Raw genomic sequence first — 19,067 nt, forward strand, 5'->3', positions numbered from 1 at the left:
ATGACACCAGTTGATTATGACATCATCAGATGACATCATCAGTTGATTATGACATCATTAGTTGACATCATTAGTTGAGAATGACATCATCAGATGACATCATCAGTTGATTATCATGACATCAGATGACATCATCAGTTGATTATGACATCATAAAATGACATCATCTGTTGATTATGAAGACATCAGATGACATCATCAGTTGATTATGACAACATCATATGACATCATCAGTTGATTATGACAACATCATATGACATCATCAGTTGATTATGACATCATCAGTTGATTATATCATCAGATGATTATGACATCATCAGATGACATCATCAGTTGATTATGACATCATCAGATGACATCATCAGTTGATTGACATCATCAGCTGACATCAGTTGATTATGACATCATCAGATGACATCATCAGTTGATTATGACATCAGATGGCATCATCAGTTGATCATGACATCATCCGTTGATAATGACATCATCAGATGATCAGGACATCATCAGTTGATCATGACATCATCAGATGACATCAGTTGATTATGACATCATCAGTTGATTATGACATCAGATGACATCATCAGTTGATTATGACATCATAAGATGACATCATAAGTTGATTATCACATCATCAGATGACATCATCAGTTGATTATCACATCATCAGATGACATCATCAGTTGATCATGACATCAGATGACATCATCAGTTGATCATGACATCAGATGACATCATCAGTTGATCATGATATCAGATGACATCATCAGATGACATCAGTTGATTATGACATCGTCAGTTGATTATGACTTCTTCAGTTGATTTTGACATGAGATGACATCATCAGTTGATTATGACGACATCAGATGACATCATCAGTTGATTATGACATCAGATGACATCACCAGTTGATTATGACATCATCAGATGACATCATTAGTAGATTATGACATCATCAGATGACATCATCAGTTGATTTTGACATCATCAGATGACATCAGTTGACCACGACATCAGATGACATCATCAGTTGATCATGACATCAGATGACATCAGTTGATCATGACATCATCAGATGACATCAGTTGATCATCACATCATCAGATGACATCAGTTGATGATGACATCATCAGATTACATCATCAGTTTATCATAACATCATCAGATTACATCATAAGTTAATCATAACTTCATCAGATGACATCAGTTGATTATGACATAATCAGTTGATTATGACATCATCAGATGACATCATCAATTCATTTTGACATCAGATGACATCAGTTGATCATGACATCGTCAGATGACATCAGTTGATCATAACATCATCAGATGATATCAGTTGATCATGACATCATCAGATGACATCATCAGTTGATGATGACATCATCTGATTACATCAGTTGATTATAACATCATCAGATGACATCATCAGTTGATTTTGACATCAGATGACATCACTTGATTATCACGACATCATCAGACATCATCAGATGATTATCACGACATCATCAGATGACATAATCAGTTGATTATGACATCATCAGATGACATCATCAGTTGATTATGACATCATAAGATGACATCATCAGTTGATTATCACGACATCAGATGACATCATCAGTTGAATATGACGACCTCAGATGACATAATCAGTTGATTATGACGACATCATATGACATCATAAGTTAATTATGACATCATCAGATGACATCATCAGTTGATTATGACATCATCATCTGACATCAGTTGATTATGACATCATCAGACGACATCATCAGTTGATTATGACATCATCAGATGACATCAGTTGATTATGACATCAGATGACATCATCAGTTCATCATGACATAATCAGTTGATCATGACATCATCAGATGACATCAGTTGATTATGACACCATCAGATGACATCATCAGTTGATTATGACATCATCAGATGACATCATTAGTTGAGAATGACATCATCAGATGACATCATCAGTTGATTATCACGACATCAGATGACATCATCAGTTGATTATGACATCATAAAATGACATCATCAGTTGATTATGAAGACATCAGATGACATCATCAGTTGATTATGACAACATCATATGACATCATCAGTTGATTATGACATCATCAGTTTATTATATCATCAGTAGTGTTGAGCCACCCCCGTAGTGTTCGAGTTCGGTTCGGTTCGTCGAACACCCGTGTGTTCGCCGAACTGTTCGTCGAACTGTTCGTCGAACACCTTCGAACACCGTTAAAACCAATGGCAGGCAAACAAAAACACATAGAAACACATAGAAAACACCTTCAAAGGTGTCCAAAAGCTGACAAACTGCTCAGAAGACACAACTAACACATGGAAAAGTGACAAGTACATATAGTCATGCGAAAAGAAAAGAGGTGGAGGAGTAAAAGGAGGGGGAGACACAGATATAGGCATGTCATGCCCTTCTAAAATCCAAAAAGTGAGAAGCCGAGACGGCCAGTCCGCTCCTGCCCGTGCCACCTCCGTGTCGCCGGGTTTGTGCCAGAGCCGCGGTGAACCCTGACGGCCAGCCCCCCTCTCCCAATACTGGTGCCTGTCCGCTGGTGGGTCGAGAGAGCCCCCCTGTGGTGGAGGCAGCTCTAAGCTTTTTAATTTAAATTGTCCCTCTAATTTGAATGAATACACTTTAAATCCATTTACAAGGATCTATTGGAGGGCAAGTCTCATGCCAGCAGCCGCGTAATTCCAGCTCCAGTAGCGTCCACTAAAGCTGCTGCAGTTAAAAAGCTTTTATAAGGATCGAGCTCGGCTGTCCACCGCAAGGCATCCTAGTGCCAGTCCCAGCCCCTATGCCTTGGGGTGCCTCCTGATGCTCTTCACTAAGTATCCCGTGGTCCCGAAGCATTTCCTTTGAAAAAATTAAGTGTCCAAACTACAGGTGGTGTAGCTTGCTTAACAGCCGGGATAATCCGCTGACTAGCAGACACTGCTACTAGGCACAAAGTATTTCCTGGGCTAGATGCAGTTAAAAATTTGTAAGTAGATACTCTCGTTGGATGCTGAGAAAGCATTCCATAGAGTCTCCTGGCACGCCATATATGATTCTCTTAAAAAGCTTGGGGTAGGGGTCTAGGGGACCCTTTTATAGCCAAAATCACGGCCCTGTATCACAATACGTCACCTAGGCTGAAGATAAATGGAACTGTAGCACCGAGGGCTCGGTTGCTACAGACGTATTGCACCTCACCCAGAGGTGTGATATCTCACTCTCAGATAAGGATGGAGTGTGGATCAGGACCCGACACCTGCATGCATTACACCACATTGCCGTGGGGCAGGGCGACCAATATGCCCCTGAGATGGGCACGACAGTCCCTGTCCCTGGCTGGAGTGGGGGGAGGGAACACTGAGGAAGGGGAACCCTGCAGTGCAGGAGCAGGGAGGAAGCAGTTCCTGGGTGCATTGAGAAGGGAGTATAAAAGGTGGGCACCATCTTAGTTCAGTGCAGAGAAGTCTGAGCAGAAGTGGCAGGGAGCAGGGGCTCTGCATGAGCTCTGCTCCGGAGGCGGGCCTAGTAACAGAGGCCCAGGCCTGCAAGAGGGAGAAGGAAGGAAGAGGAGCGGAGAAGGCTCCAGGAACGAGGAATGAAGGGATCCCAGGGGTGCGGACGGGCGAGTCGCCACCGCACGCCCGAATCCACCTGCGTGGAGGGGTCAGGCCAAAGGGGGAGACCGGTCCCCGAACTAGTGGAGGCAGGAAACGACCCTCAGCTAGAAACCGGAGGCTCTGACATTTTATGTGGCGCAGCCCCTTGCTCCACCCGCTAGGAAGGCACCACATAGGGTCAGGGAAACTGGCGCCAAGTTTACCAAGAGGAGGCCCGAGGCAGCCGGACAGAAGTGTTGGTAAGAAAGGCCAGACAAAGGACACACAAACGGGGTCCTGTGAAGCGCTCCAAAGTTATCTGGGAGTTGTCTGAGCCCCTCACCTGGTGAGCACAGTACGACGTGGGCAGCCGTTACCTGCAGACGTGGTCTGGATAATAAGAACTGTGAGTAAAGGCCCTGAACTGCATCACTGACTCCGTGTCGTTACTGCTGCTGCCCTGCACCATCACCCCCATCCTCCGCATACACTGCCCTGAGGCTATACTCCTCCCGTGGGGAGTTATGCTACGCTCTGCTGCACCCACAACACCAGCCTTAGCGGTCTGCCCTGTAGCGGCGGTTCACTCTGACCGCAATCCACGGGTGGCGTAGTCGAACATTTAAACATCAAAACCACATAAATAGTTCCGCCACTGGTTTGACCGCCCTGAGCCACGGAACCGGATCGCCGCCACGAAGACTACAACCACCAGCATCCACCAAAAAGGGTCCGGCTCCGGGTGTCCCAAGGCCCAGGGGGTGCGTCAGAACATTTTCATCACCTTTCACAATCACCAATGGGACAAGGCAGGGATGTCCTCTGTCCCCTCTCTTATACATCCTAGTGACGGAGCACCTGCTCTCATCAATTCGCCATAACCCCAATATTAGGTGGATTGAGGTGGGAGGCACCGAGTACAAGTGCTCTCTATTTGCTGATGATGTCCTAGTATATATCACTCAATCACATATATCCATCCCTGCTGTTATGGCTGAAATAGATCACTTTGTTACATGGTAAAATTTTAAAATCAATGCAGCGAAGTCTGAGGCCCTCGATGTCTCCCTCCCTAAATCCATATAGGATTCCATCCAGTCCAACTTTCCCTTTGCCTGGCCCTCACAGGGTATCAAATACTTAGGAATTCCTATTCATAGAGACCTCTCCCATCTATGTTATCTTAATTTTGGGCCCTTTATTGAACAATTCCATACAGACCACGGTTGGCAAGTTAGAACTGTAAGATTCACTACGTGAACCACTGGTGTTTTGTGGAAAAGCACATGTACACCGCGTTCCAAATTATTATGCAAAAAGTGTTTAGGAGTGATAAGGGAAGAATTTGTTTGTTTGTCAGTTAAACTCATTGATGGTGATGTGTGTCAGGGCTCTTTATATCACTGTAAGCAATTGCAGACACCTGTGCTAATTAGTTTGGCAGGTGTGTCCAATGAAAGGCAAGACTACTTAAGAAGGCTCTCTCACATTATTAAGCAGCCTACATTTTCTGCCAAAATGGGAAAGAAAAAGGATGTGTCGGCTGCTGAGAAGCAACAAATTGTGGAGTGTTTAGGTCAAGGCATGACTACAATCAACATTGTGCGATGATCAGGATGAAGTGTCTTGGCAATCAAGAAGTATGTAGCTGATTCACAGTACACACGTGTGCGTGCTGATAAGGGCAAATTGAGGACTCTTTCCTACAGGCAATTACGTCAGGTTGAAAGAGCAGCGGCAAAAAAGCCTTGTCATAGCAGCAGACAAGTTTTTGAAGCTGCTTGTGCCTCCAACGTCCCCCGAACAACAAGATGCAGGGTCCTTCAGAGGTTTGCAGCTGTGCATACGCCATCCTGTCGACCTCCTCTATCCACTTCACACAAGCAGAAACGGCTCCAGTGGGCCAAACATTACATGAAGACTGATTTCAAAACTGTTTTGTTCACGGATGAGTGCCGTGCAGCGCTCGATGGTCCAGATGAATGGAGTGGAGGATGGCTGGTTGATGGACACCCCACGCAAACACGGCTACAGCGCCAACAAGGAGGAGGTGGAGTAATGTTTTGGGCTGGAATCATGGGGAGAGAGATTGTCGGCCCCTTTAGGATCCCTGAAGGCGCTAAAGATGAACTCCATAATGTATGTGGATTTTCTCAAACAGCACTTCCTGCCATGGTTCAAGAAGAAGAACCGTGTATTTCACAGCAAGATCATTTTTCTGCATGATAATGCACCATCTCATGCTGCACATAAAACATCTGCATCTCTGGCTGATATGGGCATAAAAGGGGACAAACTTATGGTGTGACCCCCATGCTCCCCTGACCTCTACCCCATTCAGAACCTTTGGAGCATCATTAAAAGGAGTGTCTATGATGGCGGGAGGCAGTTCACATCTAAGCAACAGCTCTGGGAGGGTATTCTGTCCTCATGCAAAACAATTGAAGCAGAAACCATCCAAAACCTGACAAATTCAATGGACGAGAGAGTTCAGAAGCTCCTTTCGAACAAGGGGTCCTATGTGAAAATGTAACATCACCTAGAATAAAGTTTTGAGTTGAAAACTGTTTGATTTCAGTTTCTAACAACCTGCTAATGCTTATAATTTCAAAAATGACCATTTTTTTGGTCTTTATTAAAATGAAAAGGTTGATCGAAAAGTTTGGGGGATCTAAGAGTGTGGCAACCCAGTAGTCATGATTACTTCGAATTCTGACAATATGAGGGTCATGCTGCAGGTAGTGCAGCAAGAAGGCACTTATGTGTCATGCGCATCTCGGAGCCCCAAAATTATTTTCCGGGCTAGATGCAGCTAAAAATTATTTTTAATTTTAAATCTGGTGAAGCTTATTATAGATGGCCTAATAGGATCAGTGCTGCACACTGCTACAAAGCCCAAATTATTTTCCAGTCAAGATACAGATAAACATGATTAGTAATTTGAAAGCTTAAAACGGTTGGTAGGGTGATTTTAACCAATCATCAAGCTTTTACTCTCCCCAGGATGACACAGGGGTAGAAAAGTCGTTTCGGATCCATGATTTGTTCATCTTTATGAACGTGAGTCTGTCTACATTATCAGTGGAGAGCCGCGTGCGCTTATCTGTCAGCACACCACCAGCAGCGCTGAACACACGTTCAGACAGAACGCTGGCTGCGGGGCATGACAAGATCTCCAAGGCGTAAGTGGCTAGCTCCGGCCATTTATCCAGATTGGAAGCCCAAAAAGAGCAAGGGTCCAGTGACACAGTCGTGGCTTCAATGTTTACTTGGAGATACTCCTGTACCATCGTCTCTAGGCGTTGACTATGTGTCAGACTTCTTGTCTCCTGTGGCCTTGCAAAGGATGGGCTAAAAAAGTGGTGAAATGATTCCGCAAAATTGATGTTACCAGCAGATACTGTGGTTCTGTTACGGTTTGAGTGCTGAACACTTGACGGTCCCACGGTTGGCAAGTTGGAACTGTGAGATTCACTACGTGCACCACTGGTATTTTGTGGAAAAGCACATGTAAGATTCTGCAACAGTCTCTGCTGATACTCCTGCATGCGTGCATCCCTTTCTATGGCAGGAATAATTTCTGCAAATTTACTTTTGTACCGGGGATCTAACAGTGTGGCAACCCAGTAGTCAGGATTATTTCTAATTCTCACAATTCGAGGGTCATGTTGCAGGTAGTGCAGCAAGAAGGCACTCATGTGTGTTGCGCATCCAGGAGCACCAAGTCCCTGTTGTGTTGGTGGCGAGGTAACAATCATGCTTCCTTCCTCTGTCCTCTCCCCCCAACCTCGCACAACAGAAATGTGATCAAGGTCTCCCTCATCTGATGAGTCTTCCATCAGTTCGTCCTCCACTTCTTCCTGGGCTCCTGCACCTTCCTCACTAGTTTGGCTGCTACCATGCGCCCTGGTAAAATCATCTCCCCCACCCTCACATGCCTGCCGCCCTGGTGCTGCCGACCGTCTGGACCTTGCAGATGTTAGCCCTTCCGCATACAACTCCTCCTCCTCTACTTCCTCCACCTCCTCTTGTGCCACCACCTGACTCCGAATTCTGTTTAACATGTGCTCCAGCATGTAAATCACCGGAATAGTCATGCTGATAATGGCATCGTCAGCACTAAACATCTTCGTCGCCATTTCAAAACTGTGCAGAAGGGTGCATAGGTCCCTGATCTGAGACCACTCCTCCAGCGTGATTTGCCCCACCTCTGAATCTCGTTGGCCCAGGCTATACATCAGAACGTATTGCACCAGGGCTTGTCGGTGCTGCCACAGTCGCTGCAACATGTGCAGAGTTGAATTCCACCGGGTAGGCACATCGCATTTTAGCCGGTGAAGTGGCAGGCCCAACGACTTCTGTAGAGATGTAAGTCGCTGAGCTGCGGGATGCGAACGGCGGAAGTGAGCACACAGCGACCGTGCCCTCTGCAGAAGGCCATCTAGTCTGGGATAGTGGGCTAAAAATTGCTGGACAACCAGGTTCAACACGTGAGCCATACAAGGCACGTGTGTGACATTGCCCCGGCGAAGGGCCGCACCCAGGTTTGCAGCATTGTCGCACACGGCCTTCCCTGGTTTCAGGTCCAGTGGAGACAACCATTCATGAAATTGGTTCTCCAGAGCTGACCACAACTCCTCAGCTGTGTGACTCACATTTCCCAGACATTTCAATGTAAAAACCGCCTGATGACGTTGAGCCCTACTGCCAGCATAGTAAGGAGGTGTGCAGGATCCCTTCTGCGCAGTTAGAAAGCTTGTGGCATGACCAGACAGCCTTTGGGTGCAGGTGGAAGACCGAGAGGAGGTTGAGGAGGCAGAAGCAGTGGAGGAAAAATGACATAAAGAGGATTGACGCACAACTCGTGGGGACGGCAAGACTTGGACAGCAGCCCCTTGTCCTGCTGTCACCATAGTTACCCAGTGCCCAGTCAGCGACATGTAACGCCCCTGTCCATGCCTACTCGTCCAAGTGTCTGTGGTGAAATGCACCCTGTCACACACAGAGTTTCTCAAAGAAGCGGTGATGTTGTGTGCGACATGCTGGTGGAGCGCAGGCACACCTTTCTTTGAGAAGTAGTGCCGACTGGGCATCTGGTACTGGGGCACTGCGACGGACATAAGGTCTCGAAAATCCTCTGTGTCCACCAGGCGGAAAGGCAGCATTTCTGTAGCCAAGAGCTTGCAGATGGTGAAATTCAACCTCTTAGCTTTCTCATGGCTAGGAGGAAATGGTCTTTTACTTGTCCACATCTGAGGGACCGAGGGCTGGCTATTGTGCTTAGACGGGGTTGATAAGGGTGTCCCCGGCAAACTGCCGGTCTGTGAGGAAGATGCAGGCGGACATGTTAGGTTGCCTTGATCCAAAGGTGGTGCTATCGATGTCGGACAGCGCTCAAGACCAGCTGGTGTTACCACCTCCAAAGAAAATGATGACCTGCCAATCACGCTGGCTGTTGCGGGTAAAGAGGTGGCAGGTCTGCGCCCCAAAACAGGTGTGACTGCTGTCCCCCCAGTCACAGAGGATGAAGAGGCCGCGGATGCACAAGATATGGCAGACGGTGGTTGGCCCGGCCGGCTAGACCGCATTGTAGCACACTGAGCTTCCCACTGCAACTTATGCTTCATGTCCATGTGCCGGTTCATGCATGAAGTACTCAAACTATGTATTTTTTGGCCTCTACTTAGCTTTTGCTGACAAATGTTACAGATAACACGAGTTGGGTCATCTTTATCGATCTGAAAAAATGCCCAGGCTATGCAAGGCTTAGCACCCATGCGACCTGAAGAGCCACCACGACTTGTGGTGAGAGGCAGAGTTGTGTTTGAGGATGCAGTTGTTGACGTGCTTCCAGTACTACGTCTCTGTCCAGGAAGGCGCAACCTGACCTCGTCGTCACTAGCATCTTCCTCCACCTCCTCTGCTGACCTCATCTCTTGGCTGACTGTGGGTTGACAGTAAGTGGGATCTCCGACCTCATCATCATCACCCTGTGCGTTATCACACCCGTCGTCCTCAGAGCCAACCTGTTCCTGCCCTGACAAAAAACTAAAGTTGTCGCTCCAATCAGGTATTTGAGTCTTATCATCGTCTTCCTCATTGTCTCCACCAACAGGAGTTACAGTTTGGGAATGAGGGTCTACATTATGGTCAGAACCTTCTGCGTCTGGTCCTGGATCCGACTCATAAAGATTCTGGGCATCAGTGCAGATCATTTCCTCGTCTGGATTCACAGAAGCGCTGGAGTCGACCTCTGATTCCCAGGCTATAGTATGAGTAAACAGCTCTGCAGACTCAACCATCTGTTCTACCTCATTTGGGAGATTTGGGAGCTGTGAGGAAGCAAGTGCGATTTGGGTGACACCTTTGAGGACTGGAGTATTTGTGATGTTGAAGTTGATGTGGAGGAGAGCCCACTTAAAGGAGCACTTGATATCCGTTGAAGCACCTGCTGTTTTTGTGCCTCATCTGGAATTTGTAGCGATTGGCGTGGCCGTAAGAAAGGGATCTTATCACATTGTCCGCTAAAAGAAGTAGACATTTTAGTTTGGCTGGAAGATGGTCTTTCTTCTGCACCTACCCCACGGACACAACCTTTTTTCCCCTTCCCAACACGCCTATTCCCCTTTCCACCAGCAGCAGGCCTTTTTCCACTCATTTTGGTGGTTAACTAATTCACAACTCTGGAGTTGTTTGCACAAAAAAACAATGGATGGTAACCGAGCAGAGCTGAGTGGCCAAACTGTGGTATTAGGCCAAAACTATTGGCTGGGTTAGATGCAGAAAAAAATTATTTTTAATTTGCAACCTGATGGAGGTCAGTATAGATGGACTAATAGACCAAGTCCCACACACCGCTAGAAGCCCAAATATTTTTTCAGAGCTAGATGCAGAAAATTTTTTTATTCAATTTGCAACCTGATGGAGGTCAGTATAGATGGACTAATAGACCAAGTCCCACACACTGCTAGAAGCCCAAATATTTTTTCAGAGCTAGATGCAGAAAAAAATTATTTTTAATTTGCAACCTGATGGAGGTCAGTATAGATGGACTAATAGACCAAGTCCCACACACCGCTAGAAGCCCAAATATTTTTTCAGAGCTAGATGCAGAAAAAAATTTTTTTTAATTTGCAACCTGATGGAGGTCAGTATAGATGGACTAATAGACCAAGTCCCACACACCGCTAGAAGCCCAAATATTTTTTCAGAGCTAGATGCAGAAAAAAATTATATTCAATTTGCAACCTGCTGGAGGTCAGTATAGATGGATTAATAGAACAAGTCCCACACACTGCTAGAAGCCCAAATATTTTTTCAGAGCTAAATGAAGAAAAAAATTATTTTTAATTTGCAACCTGATGGAGGTCAGTATAGATGGACTAATAGACCAAGTCCCACACACTGCTAGAAGCCCAAATATTTTTTCAGAGCTAGATGCAGAAAAAAATTATTTTTAATTTGCAACCTGATGGAGGTCAGTATAGATGGACTAATAGACCAAGTCCCACACACTGCTAGAAGCCCAAATATTTTTTCAGAGCTAGATGCAGAAAAAATTATTTTTAATTTGCAACCTGATGGAGGTCAGTATAGATGGACTAATAGACCAAGTCCCACACACCGCTAGAAGCCCAAATATTTTTTCAGAGCTAGATGCAGAAAAAAATTATATTCAATTTGCAACCTGCTGGACGTCAGAATAGAAGGACTAATAGAACAAGTCCCACACACAGCTAGAAGCCCAAATATTTTTTCAGAGCTAAATGAAGAAAAAAATTATTTTTAATTTGCAACCTGATGGAGGTCAGTATAGATGGACTAACAGACCAAGTCCCACACACTGCTAGAAGCCCAAATATTTTTTCAGAGCTAGATGCAGAAAAAAATTATTTTTAATTTGCAACCTGATGGAGGTCAGTATAGATGGACTAATAGACCAAGTCCCACACACCGCTAGAAGCCCAAATATTTTTTCAGAGCTAGATGCAGAAAATTTTTTTATTCAATTTGCAACCTGATGGAGGTCAGTATAGATGGACTAATAGACCAAGTCCCACACACTGCTAGAAGCCCAAATATTTTTTCAGAGCTAGATGCAGAAAAAAATTATTTTTAATTTGCAACCTGATGGAAGTCAGTATAGATGGACTAATAGACCAAGTCCCACACACTGCTAGAAGCCCAAATATTTTTTCAGAGCTAGATGCAGAAAAAAATTATTTTTAATTTGCAACCTGATGGAGGTCAGTATAGATGGACTAATAGAACAAGTCCCACACGCTGCTAGAAGCCCAAATATTTTTTCAGAGATAAATGAAGAAAAAAAATATTTTTAATTTGCAACCTGATGGAGGTCAGTATAGATGGACTAATAGACCAAGTCCCACACACTGCTAGAAGCCCAAATATTTTTTCAGAGCTAGATGCAGAAAAAAAATATTTTTAATTTGCAACCTGATGGAGGTCAGTATAGATGGACTAATAGACCAAGTCCCACACACCGCTAGAAGCCCAAATATTTTTTCAGAGCTAGATGCAGAAAAAAATTATATTCAATTTGCAACCTGCTGGAGGTCAGTATAGATGGACTAATAGACCAAGTCCCACACACTGCTATAAGCCCAAATATTTTTTCAGAGCTAGATGCAGAAAAAAATTATATTCAGTTTGCAACCTGATGGAGGTCAGTATAGATGGACTAATAGAATGATGCTATGCCCAAAAGATTTTACTTCACTAGGTGCAGTAAAAAAATTGGTATTCTATACACAGGTGGTATATCTTGCAACACAGATAGGCTACTCAACTGACTAACACACTCTGCAATAGGCCAAAAAGGATTAGCTTTGCTAGATTCAGCCAAATGCTGTGAAAAAAACTTGCACAGCACTGGCACAGACCTGCCTGGCAAAAACTGATAGGAACTGATGTAACCTAGTCCTGAAAAGGACTCCAATTACAATTAGTCTTTACTCCCACAATCTATCTATTTAAGAGCACAGACCTGCCTGATAAAAGTCGTAGGAAATGCTGTAACCTAGTCCTTAAAAGGACTGCAATCACAACTATTCCCTACTCCCAAGCTATCTGTATATTTGTGCGAAAATTGGCTTGAAATTAACAAGGTATAGCGCACACAGCAACAGCGGTGCCGTCTAACACGCAGCTGCAGCAGTGAGAAAATGGTGGCGACGGGGAAAATGGCTTGGTCTTATAGGGCAAGGACATGTGACATACACTGCCAATCACACATGCCCTTGCTTGTGTGAAAAAAAGCACTTCGCTCCGTGTGTGCGCTGCTGATAGGCTGACAGATTGCACCTCCCCACTGCAAATGCGGGAAAGAGAAAAAAAAATGGAGATCTTCATTGTTCCTGCAGAGATCCATCCCCTGCCCCTCCCCCCGCCCCGCTGTACACTCAAACTGCGTATTAACATTAATTTTCATCATTACTGAGAAAAAATCCAGTTATGATTTTGGTGCACGAACAATTATCGAACATAACCTCGAACAGCCGAATTTTTCTCAAATTGTTCGTGTTCGCCGACCGGCTCGAACACCGCCCAAAACAGCTCGAATTTGAGATTGGCGAACAGTTCGAGTAGAACAACGCTCATCTCTAATTATGACATCATCAGATGATATCATTAGTTGAGAATGACATCATCAGATGACATCATCAGTTGATTATCACGACATCAGATGACATCATCAGTTGATTATGACATCATAAAATGACATCATCAGTTGATTATGAAGACATCAGATGACATCATCAGTTGATTATGACAACATCATATGACATCAGTTGATTATGACATCATCAGTTTATTATATCATCAGTTGATTATGACATCATCAGGTGACATCATCAGTTGATTGACATCATCAGCTGACATCAGTTGATTATGACATCATCAGATGACATCATCAGTTGATTATGACATCAGATGACATCATCAGTTGATCATGACATCATCCGTTGATCATGACATCATCAGATGATCAGGACATCATCAGTTGATCATGACATCATCAGATGACATCAGTTGATTATGACATCATCAGTTGATTATGACATCAGATGACATCATCAGCTGATTATGACATCATAAGATGACATCATAAGTTGATTATCACATCATCAGATGACATCATCAGTTGATTATCACATCATCAGATGACATCATCAGATGACATCATCAGTTGATCATGACATCAGATGACATCATCAGTTGATCATGACATCAGATTACATCATCAGTTGATCATGACATCAGATGACATCATCAGATGACATCAGTTGATTATGACATCGTCAGTTGATTATGACATCTTCAGTTGATTTTGACATGAGATGACATCACCAGTTGATTATGACATCATTAGTAGATTATGACATCATCAGATGACATCGTCAGTTGATTATGACATCTTCAGTTGATTTTGACATGAGATGACATCACCAGTTGATTTTGACATCATCAGATGACATCAGTTGACCACGACATCAGATGACATCATCATTTGATCATGACATCAGATGACATCAGTTGATCATGACATCATCAGATGACATCATCAGTTGATGATGACATCATCAGATTACATCATCAGTTGATCATATCATCAGATTACATCATAAGTTAATCATAACTTCATCAGATTACATCAGTTGATTATGACATCATCAGTTGATTATGACATCATCAGATGACATCATCAATTGATTGTGACATCAGATGACATCAGTTGATCATGACATCGTCAGATGACATCAGTTGATCATAACATCATCAGATGATATCAGTTGATCATGACATCATCAGATGACATCATCAGTTGATGATGACATCATCAGATGACATCATCAGTTGATTATAATATCATCAGATGACATCATCAGTTGACTATGACATCAGATGACATCAGTTGATTATCACAACATCAGACATCATCAGATGATTATCACGACATCATCAGATGACATAATCAGTTGATTATGACATCATCAGATGACATCAGTTGATTATGACATCATAAGATGACATCATCAGTTGATTATGACATCATCAGATGACATCATCAGTTGATTATGACATCAGATGACATCATCAGTTGATTATCACGACATCAGATGACATCATCAGTTGATTATGACGACCTCAGATGACATAATCAGTTGATTATGACGACATCAGATGACATCATAAGTTGATTATGACATCATCAGATGACATCATCAGTTGATTATGACATCATCATCTGACATCAGTTGATTATGACATCATCAGATGACATCATCAGTTGATTATGACATCAGATGACATCAGTTGATTATGACATCAGATGACATCATCAGTTGATCTTGACATAATCAGTTGATCATGACTAGAGATGAGCGTTGTTCTACTCGAACTGTTCGCCAATCTCAAATTCGAGCTGTTTTGGGCGGTGTTCGAGCCGGTCGGCGAACACGAACAATTTGAGAAAAATTCGGCTGTTCGAGGTTATGTTCGATAACTGTTCGTGCACCAAAATCATAACTGGATTTTTTCTCAGTAATGATGAAAATTAATGTTAATACACAGTTTGAGTGTACAGCGGGGCGGGGGGAGGGGCAGGGGATGGATCTCTGCAGGAACAATGAAGATCTCCATTTTTTTTTCTCTTTCCCGCATTTGCAGTGGGGAGGTGCAATCTGTCAGCCTATCAGCAGCGCACACACGGAGCGAAGTGCTTTTTTTCACACAAGCAAGGGCATGTGTGATTGGCAGTGTATGTCACATGTCCTTGCCCTATAAGACCAAGCCATTTTCCCCGTCGCCACCATTTTCTCACTGCTGCAGCTGCGTGTTAGACGGCACCGCTGTTGCTGTGTGCGCTATACCTTGTTAATTTCAAGCCAATTTTCGCACAAATATACAGATAGCTTGGGAGTAGGGAATAGTTGTGATTGCAGTCCATTTAAGGACTAGGTTACAGCATTTCCTACGACTTTTATCAAGCAGGTCTGTGCTCTTAAATAGATAGATTGTGGGAGTAAAGACTAATTGTAATTGGAGTCCTTTTCAGGACTAGGTTACATCAGTTCCTATCAGTTTTTGCCAGGCAGGTCTGTGCCAGTGCTGTGCAAGTTTTTTTCACAGCATTTGGCTGAATCTAGCAAAGCTAATCCTTTTTGGCCTATTGCAGAGTGTGTTAGTCAGTGGAGTAGCCTATCTGTGTTGCAAGATATACCACCTGTGTATAGAATACCAATTTTTTTACTGCACCTAGTGAAGTAAAATCTTTTGGGCATAGCATCATTCTATTAGTCCATCTATACTGACCTCCATCAGGTTGCAAACTGAATATAATTTTTTTCTGCATCTAGCTCTGAAAAAATATTTGGGCTTCTACCAGTGTGTGGGACTTGTTCTATTAGTCCTTCTATACTGACCTCCAGCAGGTTGCAAATTGAATATAATTTTTTTCTGCATCTAGCTCTGAAAAAATATTTGGGCTTCTAGCGGTGTGTGGGACTTGGTCTATTAGTCCATCTATACTGACCTCCATCAGGTTGCAAATTAAAAATAATTTTTTTCCGCATCTAGCTCTGAAAAAATATTTGGGCTTCTAGCAGTGTGTGGGACTTGGTCTATTAGTCCATCTATACTGACCTTCATCAGGTTGCAAATTAAAAATATTTTTTTTCTGCATCTAGCTCTGAAAAAATATTTGGGCTTCTAGCAGTGTGTGGGACTTGGTCTATTAGTCCATCTATACTGACCTCCATCAGGTTGCAAATTGAATAAAAAAAATTTCTGCATCTAGCTCTGAAAAAATATTTGGGCTTCTAGCAGTGTGTGGGACTTGGTCTATTAGTCCATCTATACTGACCTCCATCAGGTTGCAAATTAAAAATAATTTTTTTCTTCATTTAGCTCTGAAAAAATATTTGGGCTTCTAGCAGTGTGTGGGACTTGTTCTATTAGTCCTTCTATACTGACCTCCAGCAGGTTGCAAATTGAATATAATTTTTTTCTGCATCTAGCTCTGAAAAAATATTTGGGCTTCTAGCGGTGTGTGGGACTTGGTCTATTAGTCCATCTATACTGACCTCCATCAGGTTGCAAATTAAAAATAATTTTTTTCTGCATCTAGCTCTGAAAAAATATTTGGGCTTCTAGCAGTGTGTGGGACTTGGTCTATTAGTCCATCTATACTGACCTCCATCAGGTTGCAAATTGAATAAAAAAAAATTCTGCATCTAGCTCTGAAAAAATATTTGGGCTTCTAGCGGTGTGTGGGACTTGGTCTATTAGTCCATCTATACTGACCTCCATCAGGTTGCAAATTAAAAATATTTTTTTTCTGCATCTAACCCGGCCAATAGTTTTGGCCTAATACCACAGTTTGGCCACTCAGCTCTGCTCGGTTACCATCCATTGTTTTTTTGTGCAAACAACTCCAGAGTTGTGAATTAGTTAACCACCAAAATGAGTGGAAAAAGGCCTGCTGCTGGTGGAAAGGGGAATAGGCGTGTTGGGAAGGGGAAAAAAGGTTGTGTCCGTGGGGTAGGTGCAGAAGAAAGACCATCTTCCAGCCAAACTAAAATGTGTACTTCTTTTAGCGGACAATGTGATAAGATCCCTTTCTTACGGCCACGCCAATCGCTACAAATTCCAGATGAGGCACAAAAACAGCAGGTGCTTCAACGGATATCAAGTGCTCCTTTAAGTGGGCTCTCCTCCACATCAACTTCAACATCACAAATACTCCAGTCCTCAAAGGTGTCACCCAAATCGCACTTGCTTCCTCACAGCTCCCAAATCTCCAGCTGCCCGTCTGAGTATGAGGTAGAACAGATGGTTGAGTCTGCAGAGCTGTTTACTCATACTATAGCCTGGGAATCAGAGGTCGACTCCAGCGCTTCTGTGAATCCAGACGAGGAAATGATCTGCACTGATGCCCAGAATCTTTATGAGTCGGATCCAGGACCAGACGCAGAAGGTTCTGACCATAATGTAGACCCTCATTCCCAAACTGTAACTCCTGTTGGTGGAGACAATGAGGAAGACGATGATAAGACTCAAATACCTGATTGGAGCGACAACTTTAGTTTTTTGTCAGGGCAGGAACAGGTTGGCTCTGAGGACGACGGGTGTGATAACGCACAGGGTGATGATGATGAGGTCGGAGATCCCACTTACTGTCAACCCACAGTCAGCCAAGAGATGAGGTCAGCAGAGGAGGTGGAGGAAGATGCTAGTGACGACGAGGTCAGGTTGCGCCTTCCTGGACAGAGACGTAGTACTGGAAGCACGTCAACAACTGCATCCTCAAACACAACTCTGCCTCTCACCACAAGTCGTGGTGGCTCTTCAGGTCGCATGGGTGCTAAGCCTTGCATAGCCTGGGCATTTTTTCAGATCGATAAAGATGACCCAACTCGTGTTATCTGTAACATTTGTCAGCAAAAGCTAAGTAGAGGCCAAAAAATACATAGTTTGAGTACTTCATGCATGAACCGGCACATGGACATGAAGCATAAGTTGCAGTGGGAAGCTCAGTGTGCTACAATGCGGCCTAGCCGGCCGGGCCAACCACCGTCTGCCATATCTTGTGCATCCGCGGCCTCTTCATCCTCTGTGACTGGGGGGGCAGCAGTCACACCTGTTTTGGGGCGCAGACCTGCCACCTCTTTACCCGCAACAGCCAGCGTGATTGGCAGGTCATCATTTTCTTTGGAGGTGGTAACACCAGCTGGTCTTGAGCGCTGTCCGACATCGATAGCACCACCTTTGGATCAAGGCAACCTAACATGTCCGCCTGCATCTTCCTCACAGACCGGCAGTTTGCCGGGGACACCCTTATCAACCCCGTCTAAGCACAATAGCCAGCCCTCGGTCCCTCAGATGTGGACAAGTAAAAGACCATTTCCTCCTAGCCATGAGAAAGCTAAGAGGTTGAATTTCACCATCTGCAAGCTCTTGGCTACAGAAATGCTGCCTTTCCGCCTGGTGGACACAGAGGATTTTCGAGACCTTATGTCCGTCGCAGTGCCCCAGTACCAGATGCCCAGTCGGCACTACTTCTCAAAGAAAGGTGTGCCTGCGCTCCACCAGCATGTCGCACACAACATCACCGCTTCTTTGAGAAACTCTGTGTGTGACAGGGTGCATTTCACCACAGACACTTGGACGAGTAGGCATGGACAGGGGCGTTACATGTCGCTGACTGGGCACTGGGTAACTATGGTGACAGCAGGACAAGGGGCTGCTGTCCAAGTCTTGCCGTCCCCACGAGTTGTGCGTCAATCCTCTTTATGTCAAAGTTCCTCCACTGCTTCTGCCTCCTCAACCTCCTCTCGGTCTTCCACCTGCACCCAAAGCCTGTCTGGTCATGCCACAAGCTTTCTAACTGCGCAGAAGGGATCCTGCACACCTCC

This window comes from Phyllobates terribilis, unplaced genomic scaffold (genome assembly GCF_046119375.1).
Source record: "Phyllobates terribilis strain yellow unplaced genomic scaffold, ASM4611937v1 Scaffold_6__1_contigs__length_29720123, whole genome shotgun sequence".
Classification (NCBI taxonomy): domain Eukaryota; kingdom Metazoa; phylum Chordata; class Amphibia; order Anura; family Dendrobatidae; genus Phyllobates; species Phyllobates terribilis.